We start from the raw sequence: 16534 nt of genomic DNA on the forward strand, positions 1-16534 counted from the left end.
ATTCAAAACTAAAGGTGACTAGTCGCGTTTCGGCTCGCTTATATATCCCTGGGAATAATTCTAAACAATATTCGAGAACTTTCTAGGCGGGCTTGCTACTGAGTAGCGATTGCATAATTCTAGAACGTCCGCACTCTTGCACGTTGCTCCGTCCTTGTCGTACGGCGTTCTAGAGTGCTCAGTCTAGTTTCGAGAAAGTTCTGATCTTCTCTCTCTCTCTAGTATCATTTCGTCCTTGTCTCATACCTAGAAAGTTCGGTCTAGAATATTCCTTCATCAAAGGGGTATACCTGCCTGAAAACGCCTGAAAACGGGTTTCCTGAAAACTGCACCAATCGACTACACATGTTCAGAAACTGACTGAAAAAAGGTTTCAGCTTCCTGAAAACTAGGGTAACATTATGGAAATTACAATTTTCTAATATGTGATTGACCCTCTCCTGAAACGGTCAGAAATCATATTACAGCCTGCTGAAAAGTTCTCTAAGTAGTGGAAAAATCTAGAAACATTGCAGTCGACCCGTCTTCGTAACAGTATAAACAGATTTCGTTCCGCCATCATCAGAGACGCACGCCTCAAAACGAGTTTTTAATTTTAAAATAGAACCTCTTTACATCGAATACGAGTGAATGTTTGTGGTCATTCAACTGTTTATAGTATTACAATAATCGGTGAGGTGAGTGACATATATTTTTATCTGTGTTCATAGTGTTGTGTTACCGGAAATGCGTTGTTTGTAATTAGAATTCGAAGGTACGTATTGTCCTTATAAATTTGTTTCTTAATTGTAATTATGTTGTCCTGGTTAATAATATTCTTAGACTATTTATTTCATGCAAAAACTGTTTGTTATCTATCCATCTCTTTATCCTACTTACAAAGTATTTATTTATTTATCACAATCAAAATTAAAGAGGCCTGGTATATTTTTACTTTGACTTGATTGCACCAAAGGTTCTTGGTGCAGGGGAGTTTGGGATTACATTACATATATATGGAAAAATCCATTATTAATTAATTAACAGAGGACTTGAGTTGGACTCAATATCTGAATTGAGAATGCACTAACTTAACAAAGCCAAAAAAAAATGTATACATAGGTATCATATCAGTAGTCTGTGTAATTTATATCTGACCCATTTTGGAAAAAAGCCGCTTTCATCCTTTGCCTGTACCCATCTGTCTAGTACAAGAAACCATAAATTCTTTAGTTCTTAGGCACTGCAATAGATACGTACTAATTATAGTATTATCTAACACAATTACTTCCTGTTGCTTTTCCGCGTGTTACATTTAACATGACTTTCTCACAGGTATGGAAATTGATTTCAAATTTTGCACGGCTTGATTCGCGTGGGAATATTTCCATACAATTCGTAGGATACATTCCGTATAAACTCAAATTCAATAGACATATCTTATCAACCTATTATTATTTAAATAATAATAGGAAAAGCAATAATTGTATAGATGTGTGGAAATATTTAACTATATTATTCCTGCATGGTATAGGTTTGACTGTGGTTAATATTTCCATGGAAACGGTAAGTCGCGCCATCAAAAACTATATATATATGTTCATACGGTCTAAATATTGTTTTTAATATTTTTAAGTCTTGACTTGTTAAAGTTTCCTTAAAATAATATCCAGAGCCCTAAATCACCTGCATGAGCATACACACTCTCGTACAAACCATCTAATCACAGCCGATTAAGGTTTATGGGGGTGTAGGGTTGGTGGAAATGAAACCCCATATACTTAAACACACATGTATATTTACTCTAAATAAATTAATACAATGTATCGTTTAAACAGTCTACCGGTAGCTTGTGTCGCGATACGTGGCGTAGGTACGATCGTACGACCTGCCGGCGACGAAGCTCGGTAAAAACTAGCATCTCCCGCGCAGTGTTGCCAGTCCCCACATCAGCTCCCCCGGAGACCTATAGGTCGTACAAGTGGCGCGGAAATCGAACTCTTCTGCCTGAACGAGTTACATAATCAGGCTTCTTCGCAGGGGGCATACTGGGAACTGCAATGGTGTTATTGATAGGCTCCTCCTCAGTCAATATGTGTGCCGGTTTCACTCGATCTATAGACACCGTTGTTGTCTTGCCGTCCATTTCTATTCTCATGGTCTTGTCTGTCCGGTCAAGGACTTTGTACGGACCAGAGTATGGTGGTTTTAAAGATTTACGTACGGCATCCTGCCTTAAGAATACCGACGTTGCCTGTTTTAGATCCTTATGCACGAATGTTTTGGCCTTACCATGTCGCATAACAGGCGTTGGCTTTAACTGGCTGATATGCTGCCGTAGACGCGACAAGAAGTCACTGTGGTCGGTGATTTCAGTACCCGACGATATGAATAAGTCTCCAGGTAATCTAAGACCTTCACCGTATAACAGCTCAGCAGAGCTGGACGATATATCCTCCTTCCATGCGCTACGTATGCCTAAAAGAACTAAAGGAAGCACCTCATGCCAATTCTCGTTATCATGACACATTATAGCCGCTTTTAATTGTCGATGGAATCTCTCCACCAGGCCGTTAGCTGCAGGATGATATGCAGTAGTTGAGATATGCTCGGAACCAGTAAGCCTTGCAAGTTCTTTAAAGAGATGCGATTCGAACTGCCTTCCTCTATCAGTTGTAATTTTAAGCGGACAACCAAATCGTGCGATCCACTCGTTAACAAAACCATAAGCCACACTTTCAGCCGTTATATCTGTTAACGGAATAACTTCAGGCCATCTCGTGAATCGGTCGACAGCAGTTAAGCAATAACGGTAGCCGTGTGAAATAGTCAGCGGTCCAATAAGATCTACATGAACATGGGCGAAACGTGAAGATGGTTGTGAAAAAACGTGTATAGGGGCTCAAGTATGTCTTCCAACTTTTGAGCGTTGGCACGCTATACAGGCTTTCGTCCATGCCCTACAATCTTTTTTTATATTCGGCCAAACATACCTCTCTGTCATAAGTCGAATCGTAGGCTTAGCACCAGGATGACTCAACCCGTGGATGGAGTTGAACGCTTGTTTCCGAAAATCAGGTGTGAGGTACAGACGTGGCGAAGGGCTGGAGATGTCGCAGTACACTTTGCTGGAATTAGAGATGTAAATTTTCTTTAAATTTAACGAAGAATTACTGTTTAATATATCGTTCAATTCCGCGTCTCTATCTTGTGCTGCAGCCAGCTGGTCTAAGTCTATGTCCGATATAGCTTCGATTCTTGACAGTGCGTCCGCTACGACATTATCATCACCGGAGATATATCTCACGTCAGTCGTAAATTGCGAGACAAAATCATAATACCGGAATTGCCGTGGCGAACATTTGTCCGATGCCTTGCGAAATCCTGCGACAATAGGTTTATGGTCGGTCCAAATCGTGAAAGGTCTTAACTCGACCATAAACCGGAAGTATTTCACTGCCTCGTAGATTGCAAGCAATTCTCTGTCAAATGGGCTATATTTCCGCTGAGCTGATGTTAACTTTTTCGAAAAGAATGCAAGCGGTTGACATACGTCATTAATCTTTTGTTGTAGTACTGCACCTATCGCTATATCCGATGCATCTGTTACTAACATTAACTTCGCCGTTGGATTTGGGTGAGCTAGGAGAGTTGCACCCACAAGGTTCTCTTTGCACAACTTGAAGGCCTCCTCGAGCTCATGCGTCCAACATATGGGCGTCGTTGCTTTATTGTCATTACCAGAAAGAAGATCATGGAGTGGTGCTTGCATCTGAGCAGCATTTGGTAAATAACGTCTGTAAAAGTTTATCATGCCAAGGAATCGTCTGAGTTCTCTTAAATTCTTCGGCTGCGTAAAGTTCTGGATTGCGATGACTTTCTCTGGAGTAGGACGTGTGCCTTCTGCAGTGATAAGATATCCAAGAAACTCGATCTCTGAAACACCGAATATGCTCTTGGAAGTGTTCAAAACAGCTCCGTGATCTCGTAGACGTCCAAGTACTTGACGTAGGTGTATCTCATGCTCATCATGGCTTCGTGAGGCAATGAGAACATCATCAATATAAGGAAAAGCAAAATCCAGATCTCTTAATATTTCGTCCATGAATCTTTGAAATGACTGGGCGGCATTCCGCAGACCAAATCCCATGTAAGGAAATTCGAATAAACCGAACGGTGTTGTAATCGCAGTCTTAGGTATGTCACTGGGATTGACAGGTATTAAATTGTATGCGCGCACCAAATCAATTTTGCTAAACACTATGCAATTATTTAAATTATGTGAAAAATCGGCGATGTGGCGAACCGGATATCGATCAGGTATTGTACGGCTGTTTATACCTCTATAATCACCGCATGGGCGGTCTGTGCCATCTTTCTTAGGCACCAACTGTAGCGGTGCTGCCCACGGGCTATCTGAACGGCGTACAATACCTGTTCTTACCATGTCTTCGAACTCACGCTTCGCTCTGCGGAGTCGATCCGGTGCCAATCTGCGCGGTCGGCTAAACACAGGTGGACCAGGCGTAGTCCGTATGTAGTGTAGCGTCTTGTGTTTGATCTCACGTACCTCTGGCTCACCCGATGGTTTCGTAACCTCCGGAAACTCAGTGAGAAGAATGTGATACCGTGAGGTGCCTGAAACAGTTTTGATTTGGTATACAGTAGCTGAAGCTGGCTTAGCACTTGCTTTAAGAGTTGTTGTTACATCCACTAGCTTGTGATTACGCACATCAACTAATAGATTATAATAAGCTAAAAAGTCTATCCCTATTATAGGTTTCGTCACATCTGCTATTACAAAACGCCAATGAAAGTCTCTGCGTAAACCGAGGTTTAAATTTAAATTGATTGTTCCATACGTATTAATCACTGAGCCATTGGCTGCATAAAGTTTGTACTCACAGTTTTTTAACTGCTTATTATTTACATATTTACAAGGATACACACACAAATCCGAACCAGTGTCTATTAAAAAATCCAGTCTTGTGTTTTTATCTACAACAAAAATACGACGCACGTGGTTGTGGCAGCCATTGTTCGTCGCCATTAATGACTGCTGTTGTCGTTTCCCTTATATGGCGCAACGCAACATGGCGCACGACACTTTGTCGCGTTTTCTTTGAATGTGCGGTGATACCAACACACGCCACTCGTTGAAACATCTCGTGAACGTCCATGGCTGTGTGAACGTCCATGGCTGTGTGATCGGCGTCGCGACTCGTATGCACGCTGTCCCGATCGCGAGCGTGGACGCCGAGATGTAGATGTAGAAAGGGCTGCGACTTGCTTGGTTAGCTCGGCAACGCAATTCCTTAGTTCTTTTATCTCGTTGTGCGGGGACGCCACGTGGTTAATTTGTGGTTGACACATGACGTCAGTAACTGCGTCCGCTAGCGACGCCAAGGAGTCTAGCGAGCTCTTTGGTTGTGACGCAATTATGACTTGAATATTTGTTGGTAATCGGCTCGACCATATGGACCTAATGAAGTCATCTGGAATTTCTGGACCTGCGAGATTTTGTAAGTGTCTTAAAAATTGGGATGGCTTCCGGTCTCCAATGTCTTCGTGTGTTAAAAGTTGTCGCACCCGTTGTTCTTGGGATGATGACAATCTCGATATTAATTCGGTCTTCAAAGATATATACTTGTCCGTAGTGGGCGGGTTTTTTATTATGTCTTTAATTTCCGAAACATACTTGTAATCCAAATTTGACACTACATAGTTATACTTAGTAGTGTCCGCCGTGATATTCGCCAACGTAAACTGGCTTTCGATCTGTGCGAACCATAGCACAGGTTCGTCGGGCCAAAATGGCGGCACTTTAACACTGACGCTATTGATCACGGGAGCGTCATGCGCGTCTTGATTGTCCATCACGTCGGTGTCACCAATATATGGGGGTGTAGGGTTGGTGGAAATGAAACCCCATATACTTAAACACACATGTATATTTACTCTAAATAAATTAATACAATGTATCGTTTAAACAGTCTACCGGTAGCTTGTGTCGCGATACGTGGCGTAGGTACGATCGTACGACCTGCCGGCGACGAAGCTCGGTAAAAACTAGCGTCTCCCGCGCAGTGTTGCCAGTCCCCACAAGTTAAATGTATTTATTATTTTTTGTTGAATTTTTTTTTTGTGAAAATGTTTGAACCTTTTTGTAAATACAGTCAAAACCATGTATGACGACATCGTTTAGAACAACATACCGGTTATATTGACCAAATCAAAGGTCCCGGCTGAATGTTTTTGTATTAGTTAGGTACTTAATAACAACGTCATCGGTTTTTACGACCAAATATGAGTGTGGAGTCCCTTCGATCATTACAGATTTTTATTGTATTATGTATTCCTTATATCTTTGGCTATGTTTAGTAATTTATATATAATTTATGTTTGCAAATTGATTTAAAATTTATAGAAGCAGTTTAAAATCGAATCCGCAAAACAAACCTACCTTACCTTGTATAGAATATTGATTTTTTGTTTCATTGTGTGGCTCGATACAAAGAGGACTGAATGGCCTATCATATACACACGAATAACACTGAGTTATATTTTAAACAGTTTATTATGAATTAATATTAGTTTTGGCTTGATTCAATTTTTCATTGTTAAAAGCGTGGTCCATCTTTGTCTATTGTATCTTGATAGGTCCTCTTATGTAGGCTGTTGATAAAACTACTTCACGTTTTGATTAATAAATTGCCTAAGAAGAAAGTGGTTCGGCTAACTAGGAATGTACCTACTACCGAAGACAATTAAGCTAAACTGCTATTTGTACCTACTAGTACGTACGCGTAAATAGTACACAAAATCGATATATATACGATAGTTCTTTTTAGTATTCATCTTTAACAACTTTCTTAAAAAAGTAAATTTTCACTAATGATTCAAATCTTTAAAATACCTAAAATCTATATTTAAAATGGAAATATATATGATAGCGTTGTAGATAGTTTTGTTGGTATCCGACATGGGAATTATCAGAATGATCAATATAATAACACCAACGAAGCATTAATTTTAAACGATATTAATTTTTCTTACATCATCTTTGACGATATTTTCAAAGTCAAAGTCAAAAATCATTTATTCATATAGGTAACACAATGTACACTTATGAACGTCAATAAAAAAGAAATATACATTAAATGCTTCTAATTCTACATTTACTGCCAGTTCTCTTTTGCGGCTCGCATTCTGTCAATGGTATGTCAAACGCCATAAGGTTACATGAAAAAAGTTTGAATTGTAAAAGCGCTATGCACTGAAAAAAATTGCTATCGTAACAAAAGACGTGATTAATTAATATGGTGGTTAAGTATTCTTAAATTTTCTAATTTTGCGCGCTATTTTCTTAATTTTTCTCTTTCGAACCTTCTCCTGATAATAACAAACACAACAAAAAAATTATTAGCGAGATCGGTCCAGCCGTTCCCGCGTGATGCCGTGACCAAGGGAAACAGGGTTTCATTTTTATATATATAGATATATGTCAACTGGAAGAGACAATCTGCCTACGACACTGGGTATTCTGGTGTATAATAAAGTTTTTTCTTTCTATATCTTTAATTTGTATAATCCTATACAAATAAGATCGAGATTATCATGTACTTTATTGTATATTGTACTAGCCGACACGACAGACGTTGTCCTGTATGATATTTTAAGCGATTAGGATTAAACAAAGTATGAAATAAAAGACAAATGACGTTTCGGGAATCGAAGCCAAATCGTTTGGTTTCGAGCCAAGAGCTCTACCAGTTCGGTTATCCGAGACTCGTACCTGGATAACCAGCTGTTTAGTTTCATTTAGATAAATAACCTAGAGACCGACTGGACCCAAACGCATACACAAAAATCAAATTGGTCCAACCTTTTAAAAGGAGTTAGTGAGATACAAAGGTACAGTGGATTTCCGTATCTATTTATAAAGATATATATATTTACAGTCCTACGCAAAAGAATTGAAACGAGTTTCAGGGACGGGTTGGGTCCGAGAATAGAATTGTATGGAGTAAAATTTATTTCATATTGTATTTGTATGGGTTCTATTTGCCTTATTAAGGACTTATATAATTAACATTTATTGCATATTATAATTAACTATTAAGCGTTTTACACGAATTTATTTTTCTTAATAAATACAACAAAAATCTGACACTTAAATATAAGTTTTTAAAATTTTTTAATCCACTGACGGAGTGATTTTCGTAACAAAAATAAGGAATTAACTTCTGATAATTAAAAATTCAAATGCATAATAATTTGTAATGCTAATTAATCAGACTGTACCACAAAGAACGGTTCGGTGGCCGTCGATACACAATCTTATACTAGAATAATAAGTCCTGAGTACATACCTCGTTACAATATCTTCTTACCAGGAAGAAAGGCACACAATATTATCAGCCGTGAGGATTTGGAGAAATTCTATTAGTTTGGGAACAAAGACAGGTTAGACAGATGCTAATGCCTTGCCTCACGATAGTTCACCTGCACTAAACACTCACTATAAAATTCTAAATAGTGGAGGTAACTATTATCAATTATAATTAACAAAAATTATATATCAAAATAAAAAGTGGTCTAACGTAACCCGAGTAAATCTCAACAATGACTGAACTAATAAATGTGACGATCGGCCGAGAAAAAATATTTGGGATCACCTTCATCAAAAATTATTAAATTGTAATTATGTATTTCGAACACAGACACAAAAATTTATTCGCTCACTAATTATAGAATGCATATAACTTACAATGAAAATTATATATTAGACATATCGTTTATTAAAACCTAAACATTACAATCAAATATAAAGTATTTACAATTTTCTTAACTTATATAGTAAAAATAAAAATAATTAAATATAGTTGAGTTGGGTGGCGGTTGTTGTAGATATGTTCAGATATATTATGTTAAACGAAACACGTTGTTTTAAGCTCAATCAACAGGTTTTAATTTTTTTTTTCTTTTCAAAATTAATAGAAAATTTTCCAGTAATTTTGGAGCCGATTCCAATTTTCTTTCTCTTCAAAACGACCAGGAATCTTTTGGCAATGGAGGCCATGGTGGCCAAGGCTACTTACTTCTAAGCCACAGGGACACATGTGCATTCCGAAGGTGATGGCAGTGCATATGTGCACTCCGAGGATAATGTCAATGCGAAGTGATTCTAGATCCAAAAGGGTCCCAGTGTTTGGCGAGGAATAACTGTAATTGAAAATATGTATGTATTTCGATTATATAATCGTACCAATACCGTTCTAGTTCGCTTTATCTTACATGGAATTGCATAAACAACCAATCGTTTCGTAATTAAGTCGTGCCTATATCTAGAAACAGAGATAAGGCTTAAACGTAAATTATAGTCAAAAATAAAAAAAATATTAAAGGAAATATGTAGAAACAATGGAAGTGTTGTAGAGTAAATTACCAGAAATATAAAAATAATGTTATATTAGTATAACTATATTTATTCCCAATATATTTAAAAAAAATGTCTAACCCGAAATGTCTTCGAAGGCGAGACAATCCTCTACTGCTACTACTACTACTCCTAAAAACAAAACAAGTATTTTCGATGCCATTCGTGCTAGAGTTCTTCAAGAGCGTACCTCATCTCTGGGCTCCAGCTCCTTCCGCTTGACTGTATTCAATGAAGAGCTATTCGAATCGTCGACGACCAGTCACTTTCGGTGCAGCTTGATCCCTTGGAGTTGCGTAGAGATGTGGGGTCTCTCTGCATCTTCTACCGCATTTAACATGGAGAGCGTTCAGAGGAGTGGTTCGGTCGTACCTGCAGCTGCGTTTCATTATTGGATGTCAAGACAGAATACGATCTTTCACCTCGACGTCCGTCGTTCCACAACTGAGCGTTTTCTAAGGCAGTTTTTGTTGCGCACCATCGCTATGTGGAAAGTATTTCCAAACCAATTCGACTTAGGGTCCTTCAAGAAAAGAGCGTACCAATTCTTGAAAGTCCGGCATGCACTTGCGAGCCTTCTAGCAATGTGAATGTCCACGGGCGGCGGTATCACTTAACATCAGATAAGCCTCCTGTTTGCCGAAGCTGTATTTTTTATTTTCAAGGCAGGTTTTTTTACGTATCAGCCCGACGATCTACGTCTATATGTTAATGTTAAATTATTTTTAAGAATGTGTGCTTCTCACAATTTTAAATTTGTCCATAGCACAGCAATTTCTCATTCATTTTCCATTGATGTGATTTCAAACTAATGTTTTATTAACGAGATTTTAATAGCGATTCGCTACGCAAGGCGAGATTGCATTTTGGTTTTTGTATTATATTAATAATAAAGAGCAGTGTTGGCCTAGTGGCTGCGGCGTTCGATCCCCGGCTGTTTACGATGAATGAAACCGGCTTGCTTGACCTAAAAAAGTCGACGGCGTGTGTCAGGCACATGAGGCTGATCACCTTCTTGCCTATTAGATTGACAATGATCATGAAACAGATATAAAAATCTGAGGCCCATACCTAAAAAACAGTTGTAGCGCCACTTATTTTTTTCTATTATAATAATTAAGCCTTACATATTCGTTGAAATATTTCATATTTACATTTAAAGTTAAGTATAAAAAAATTAAGGACTCTTGTAGAGTACGTACGTACGTACGTCTCATGACTCATGCAACTGGCTCCAACTCTCTCTATCTTGAGCATTTTTCTCCTAAACTTCCCCACCAACCTCTTTGACCTCGTAAGACCATCGTGCAAGGTTTTCATTATTAATATTAATGAGAAATAATAATATTTATAAAAATCAAGTCTAAATGAAGTAATTGGTACGCGTTGACCTTATTTTTATTCGTTCAATTTTATTTTTATCACATTAATCATATCACGACATATTAACAGTTATAATAATTTCGAAACAATACTAGTTTAAAATACATTGTCCCTTCACTTAGAACTGGAACATAACGATCTAGCCTAACTTAAGACTAATTAGTAATTTAAGTCCTAACTAATTTACTAAACAGTATTTAACATAAGAAAGACTAGACATAGACATAATATTTTTTTACACAGAAACACATAAAATAACAATAATCAAAGATAAAAAAAATGTAAAGAAAAAGGTACGTTTTACTGTGTAATGCGTGTGTTGGCTGGCATCCTGGGCACCTGGCTCAGCATCATGCTGAGGAGCAGAGTTGTTCCACAGAGCTGGTCATTCTACCAGAGACCACAGCAGCTAGTTTGCGCCTCAGCCGCAAAAAATAGTGTGGATAAATCTAGAAACATTGCAATCGACCCGTCTTCGTAACAATACTAATACTTAGTAGAAACAATTAATAATAAGAATAATTGTTAGAAGTAGATAAATAAATATATTTAGTCTAGACGACACAATACTAGGTATTCAAATTTTATAAATCTGTTTGCAGTTATTTTGGATTAACTTTGAGAACACAGTGGATTTCATTTATTACGACTTTGGTTGTAGCGACTATTTGGCTATAACGACGTTAAAACTAAATCCCTTGAATTTAAAGCATACTTTATTACAAAATTCATATACTGACTTTTTATGATACGTCGATTTCAAGTTTATTTTTAAATGAATCATTTTTTATATATTCCTTGAAAACCCATGCAGATATTGCAATGAGAGTCAGCCGCCAAAGACTTATCTCTTTCACAAACATTTCTTACCAACTATGAAGACCTTTTGTTTATAGACATCAGCTAAGTAGGTTGGTAAGCGTTTACGTTTCGGAGTTAAATTTATGGGTCAGTTTCAAAGTGATATTCTTAGTTATTTTTTAAATGTATCAGTGAATAACTATGTGGGTAAATGTTTTTAATAATAAATTAATATAAAGTAAACATATGTACGTGTCTTTATCTAAACTGCCTGTAACGACTTCCGGATATAACGATTAGAGTGGTCCCTTCATCATCGTTATACACGAAATCCACTGTACTTATAAACTGTAAAATATGGAATTTTTCTATGCTCATATAAGAGCTTCCTGTTTTAATTGTAAACTCTTACTCTTTTTTGGGTGAATTTTGAATCGTGTCAATTACATTAATTATGTAAAATATAATTATGACTGTTCCAATTATTTCCATAAAGTACTGTGTTACATACTTTTCTTGGCCGGCCGCGAAATTGGTACTATCGTCGCCATTTTGAAATGTCAGACTGACTGTCAATTAACTGTCATTTCTTGGTGCGTACAATAAATAATTTTACAATCTATCAACATCTAATAAAAATCCGACTAAAATGTATTTATTTTTAATTAACGATTATGATTGCTAGGTATCTTAAAAGATATTATATTAATAGTACAGGTTACAAAACCTATCACATCAGTTGTTCCTAAGTTTGTGTCACATTTATTTAAGCCTAGAACTGTATTTTCTAGTATACTTTGTTCTATTAATCAATTTGAATAATTTATTAAGTTACCCTGCATGTCAAATGATTCCCCTAATATTGGTTAACTCTTATTTACTGGCAATACTAATATCCATTACAGCGACGTTATTACCGGCCAATAGAAGTATGTGGCATCAAATGCGACATACACTTTCATCATTAAACGCCTTATCCTGGTTCTTAAGGTTCTATAAAAAAAATATCCATAAAGATTGTAGATATTTTAGTAATATTTAAGTCGTAAAAATGAAGAACATCTTATAAAAAGTAAAGGGACTACTTTCTTATGCCTTTCACTATCACCGCTCCATTATAAACGTACCGAAAACGGTCAAAGAACCGTTAGTAACAAGGTGTTCTTTATTTAAACGTTACTTTCAAGGTGTGAAAATTTTAATCGTCGATGTCAGGATGGCATGAATAACATAGAGTCGAGCTCGGCCATATTTAAGTTAAAGTAAATAAAATTACTAGTTACTTACTCTCTTACTTACTCTCAAATTCAAAATCATTTATTCATTTAGGTTACACAATATACACTTATGAACGCAATTAGGAAATACATATTAAATGCTTCTAATTTTACATTTACTGCCAGTTCTCAAATCATGGGCGCAGAACGGACGAAAAAAACTCAAATCTGGCAATAAACTCTCCGCCACTCTTTGTAATCGACAAGCTTTTTGGTTTACAAAATGTTCGTAAGGAGCTGCAACCATTACACCACGTTCCACATGACATCTTAAGTAATTAATAGTTAAATAATAATAAAATAAAAAAACCTCTATCAGCAGGCGACATGGTGAAATAAGAACACTCACTTACATTCTCGTGGGAACAACACGCAATCTTTGTGATTAATATGCTTTAAGTAAAATGTTAAAGATTTTGAGATACGGAAGTCGGGCTAGGCCTCGACACTAGAGTAAGAACTCTAGTATAATAAGAACGAAAGCATTGAACTCGTGTCAAGACTTTAGTTAGACTTTTATACACGGTTATGAAACGCATGGAACGTGTTTGTTAGTTTTAGTTTAAAACGAATTAAATGTTCAGTTATATCTATATGATAGATTTGTTGTGCAATACAACTGTTTGCCATTATTTAAGAAATTGGTCTCGATGTTATTTACAATGGCTTACCATGATTGTCACAACAGGGTCCTTGGTACTTTTAATAGCCATAATGACAGTGATCCCAAGCTTTACTTTTGTGCGATTCCATTGCGTTGCGACATCAGCGGGATGTGAAGAGATCAGAAACGCCGGACAGATAATAAATATTTTTTTCCATTGTAAAGAGAGATTAGAAATCGAGATTAGCTTAGTAAGTAAGTAAGTAGTGCTCTGGTTAGTTAGTAGTCTCTTTTTTGCCTGACGACGCAAATGAGGCGTCAAATTCTCTATTTGAAATCATGTTATTATAGTAAGAAGGATAGTTAATACTAGGATAGAATAACCCTATTAAGAGTTTAATTTGTTTAAACAATTCCGTTTTATTTTTATTTTACTATTATAACAGATGCATTGACTGGCTTCATGCAAACCTAAGTATGCCGTTCATCGACATCGCATTCGCAGCTGAGATCAGCCGGTATGAAGACCCGGAGTTTGAGGAGGTAGCTCGACGGAACTGCAATGAGGATCCGGACAAACGACAGTCGGCTATCGAAGAGCTTAGGAGTATGATCTATGGTAATATGTTTTGAAATACATTTGTCACAAACTCGAAGTCCCGTAACAGTAAAGTATGATCTCCAGGAAAGCTTCTACGCCTTTGTGACAAGAATAGGCTAGGAATCAAAAGCAACCTTCGGGCTATACGCCATGTAATCACTTTTTTTTATATTTAGAGCGGGGCTTGTGTAATCCTCGTCGAATGGATGATGCATACCTTCTTCGCTTTTTTTGGTGTAGGAGATTTATACCGGCGCTTGCACATAAATTGGTAATGTATTAAACATAAATATGTTCTATAATAATGGTTACTACTAATCATATAAGTAGTTGGGATTCCCGGCGACTGCCTCACATCAAAGTTCCCCAAAAACGTAAAAATCATGGTTGGCCAAACCTAAAAAAAAAAAAAAAGTACTCTACCCCCACTAAACAGGCCGTGTGGAGTCAAATGCACTCACTCCTGAAGTGATAGCTCTAACCGTTCCAGAGATAGCTTTCCCAAAACCCTTGCTAATTACTTACTAATCACCACCTTATCAGCTACGAATGCATCGTTATCTACTTTCCTACATTCACTAACCCGATCTATGGCTCTAAAAGAAAAATAGAATAAACTATGTCTAACCTAACCTAACCTACGGGTCTAAGCAAACAACAATAAATATACCTTACCTACATTAACACCATTATCTATAATAAAATTAGATGTAAGGGTTACATATTTAAATAAAACATTTTTATTCCAGGTATTATTCTTTTATTTATATGTCCATTATATTTCTATACAAATTTACTAGCACCGTATCATTGTTCTCTGAGTCACACGTAAAATTTCTAAGGAAGTCTTCTAATCTTATCCCCCTGAACTTGTTATATATGTATACCAAACAGTACTCTCCGCACACCGCCGATAGGTAATCCTGAACCGTAAGGCTATTGTATCTCCACATGCAGCCACCCAATGAGACCCCAGCTGTGAATCAGGGTCAAGATTGCATATGATAAGTGCTGGCACCTGAGCATACATCGGCAATCGATTTGAAGGATATACGTTGCTCTGGAGGCTGGGATGTATTCTACGAAGACTCATTTGCACTTCTAGCGTGTTCATACTTTAATACGCGTTTACTCCCCTACTCTTTCACTCTTTTACTGACTACATTTATTACTATCAATTCATATTTGTACCAATGTATTTAAACACACATAATATGATCTCAACATAAGTAATGAGTCTCTTTGTAAAAAAAATAATGAAGGTAAATAAAAACCATGTCATATTCGATTACATTATATTTTATTATTCTTAATATCATAATAATTACATAAGTGATTGCTTAACTACTATAATCCACAAATACATTTCTGTTCTTATCTATTTCTATAATATTTGAAAACTCTGCGTAAACTACACAGTTAATTGTTTCAGTTAATGCGCTCACGAATCTTACTTCCATTCTTACACTACCATGGCGTACAAGATTCCAATGCACATTAGAGTTAGCCGACAAGTCAGGTGTTAAATCAAAAGCTAGTAAACAGTACCCATTTGAATATTGCTCCCTCGATATTCCATTACCTTCGTTAAGAAAATGTATACCGGTGCCTGAGTACAGGGTGTGGTATGCGCTAGTAAATACATCGTTTGGAAATGATGGTTGTAACGCTTTTGAAGGTATCTGTTGACCATCTATATATAGGCTAAATGAGCAAATACCAAAATTTTCAAAGTTGAAAGGATTTTTACCATAACTACCGTTGAATGCTGTATTATTCACAAAACCTATAATACATCTCTTAGGAACCTGTCCTAAAATATACTTCAAAAGTAATGAAGGTTAATAAAAACCTGATAAGGTTATTCGTTTATATTTTCATATTCGTAAATATATTTTATTGTTCTTAATATTATAATAATTATACGTATATGTGGTTGCTAAACTACTAGATACACACATTTCTGTTCTTATCTATTTCAAAAATATTTTAAAAATGCAATGACTATTAAGATTGCAAAGGGTATTTAGAGTGCCCTTTGTATTTATTATCCACATTTTACTGATAGGTATGGATACTTATTCAAACATGCAGTCGAGTTGAATATCGTTACTAGATAATGATATCCATTACCAGTCTATATAACCCGATACTTGTAGATTTAGTATTGTGCTCTAAGTTCGACAAAAGTGAAGTGGTTGAAAGTTTGAAATAATAAACAACAATGGAGGTAAGTTATTTATATTTTTTAAATTTGGTTTCAGTAAATTCTTTAATAATTCCTATTTATTTTTTGAAATGCATTTTGATTTGTTTATGTTATATTTCAGTCTTCATACAACCTGAAAGATGTGGAAAAATGTTTCAGACCATATAATTATTATAATTTATCTGATGATGAAGAAGAGGTTTTAAACATAACAGAAAATAAAAATAAGAAGACCAATCGT

General features: G+C 36.4%; 1 long non-coding RNA gene across 1 annotated transcript; it reads left to right on the forward strand.

Annotated features, from left to right (window-relative positions):
- The first annotated feature begins 681 nt into the window (after nt 1-681).
- LOC123718369 lies at nt 682-14300 on the forward strand. Its single transcript, XR_006755015.1, has 3 exons — nt 682-754; nt 13930-14102; nt 14261-14300. It is a non-coding gene; the product is annotated as an uncharacterized LOC123718369 (long non-coding RNA).
- Nucleotides 14301-16534: the final 2234 nt, after the last annotated feature.

Source organism: Pieris brassicae, chromosome W (assembly GCF_905147105.1).
Source record: "Pieris brassicae chromosome W, ilPieBrab1.1, whole genome shotgun sequence".
Classification (NCBI taxonomy): Eukaryota; Metazoa; Arthropoda; class Insecta; order Lepidoptera; family Pieridae; genus Pieris; species Pieris brassicae.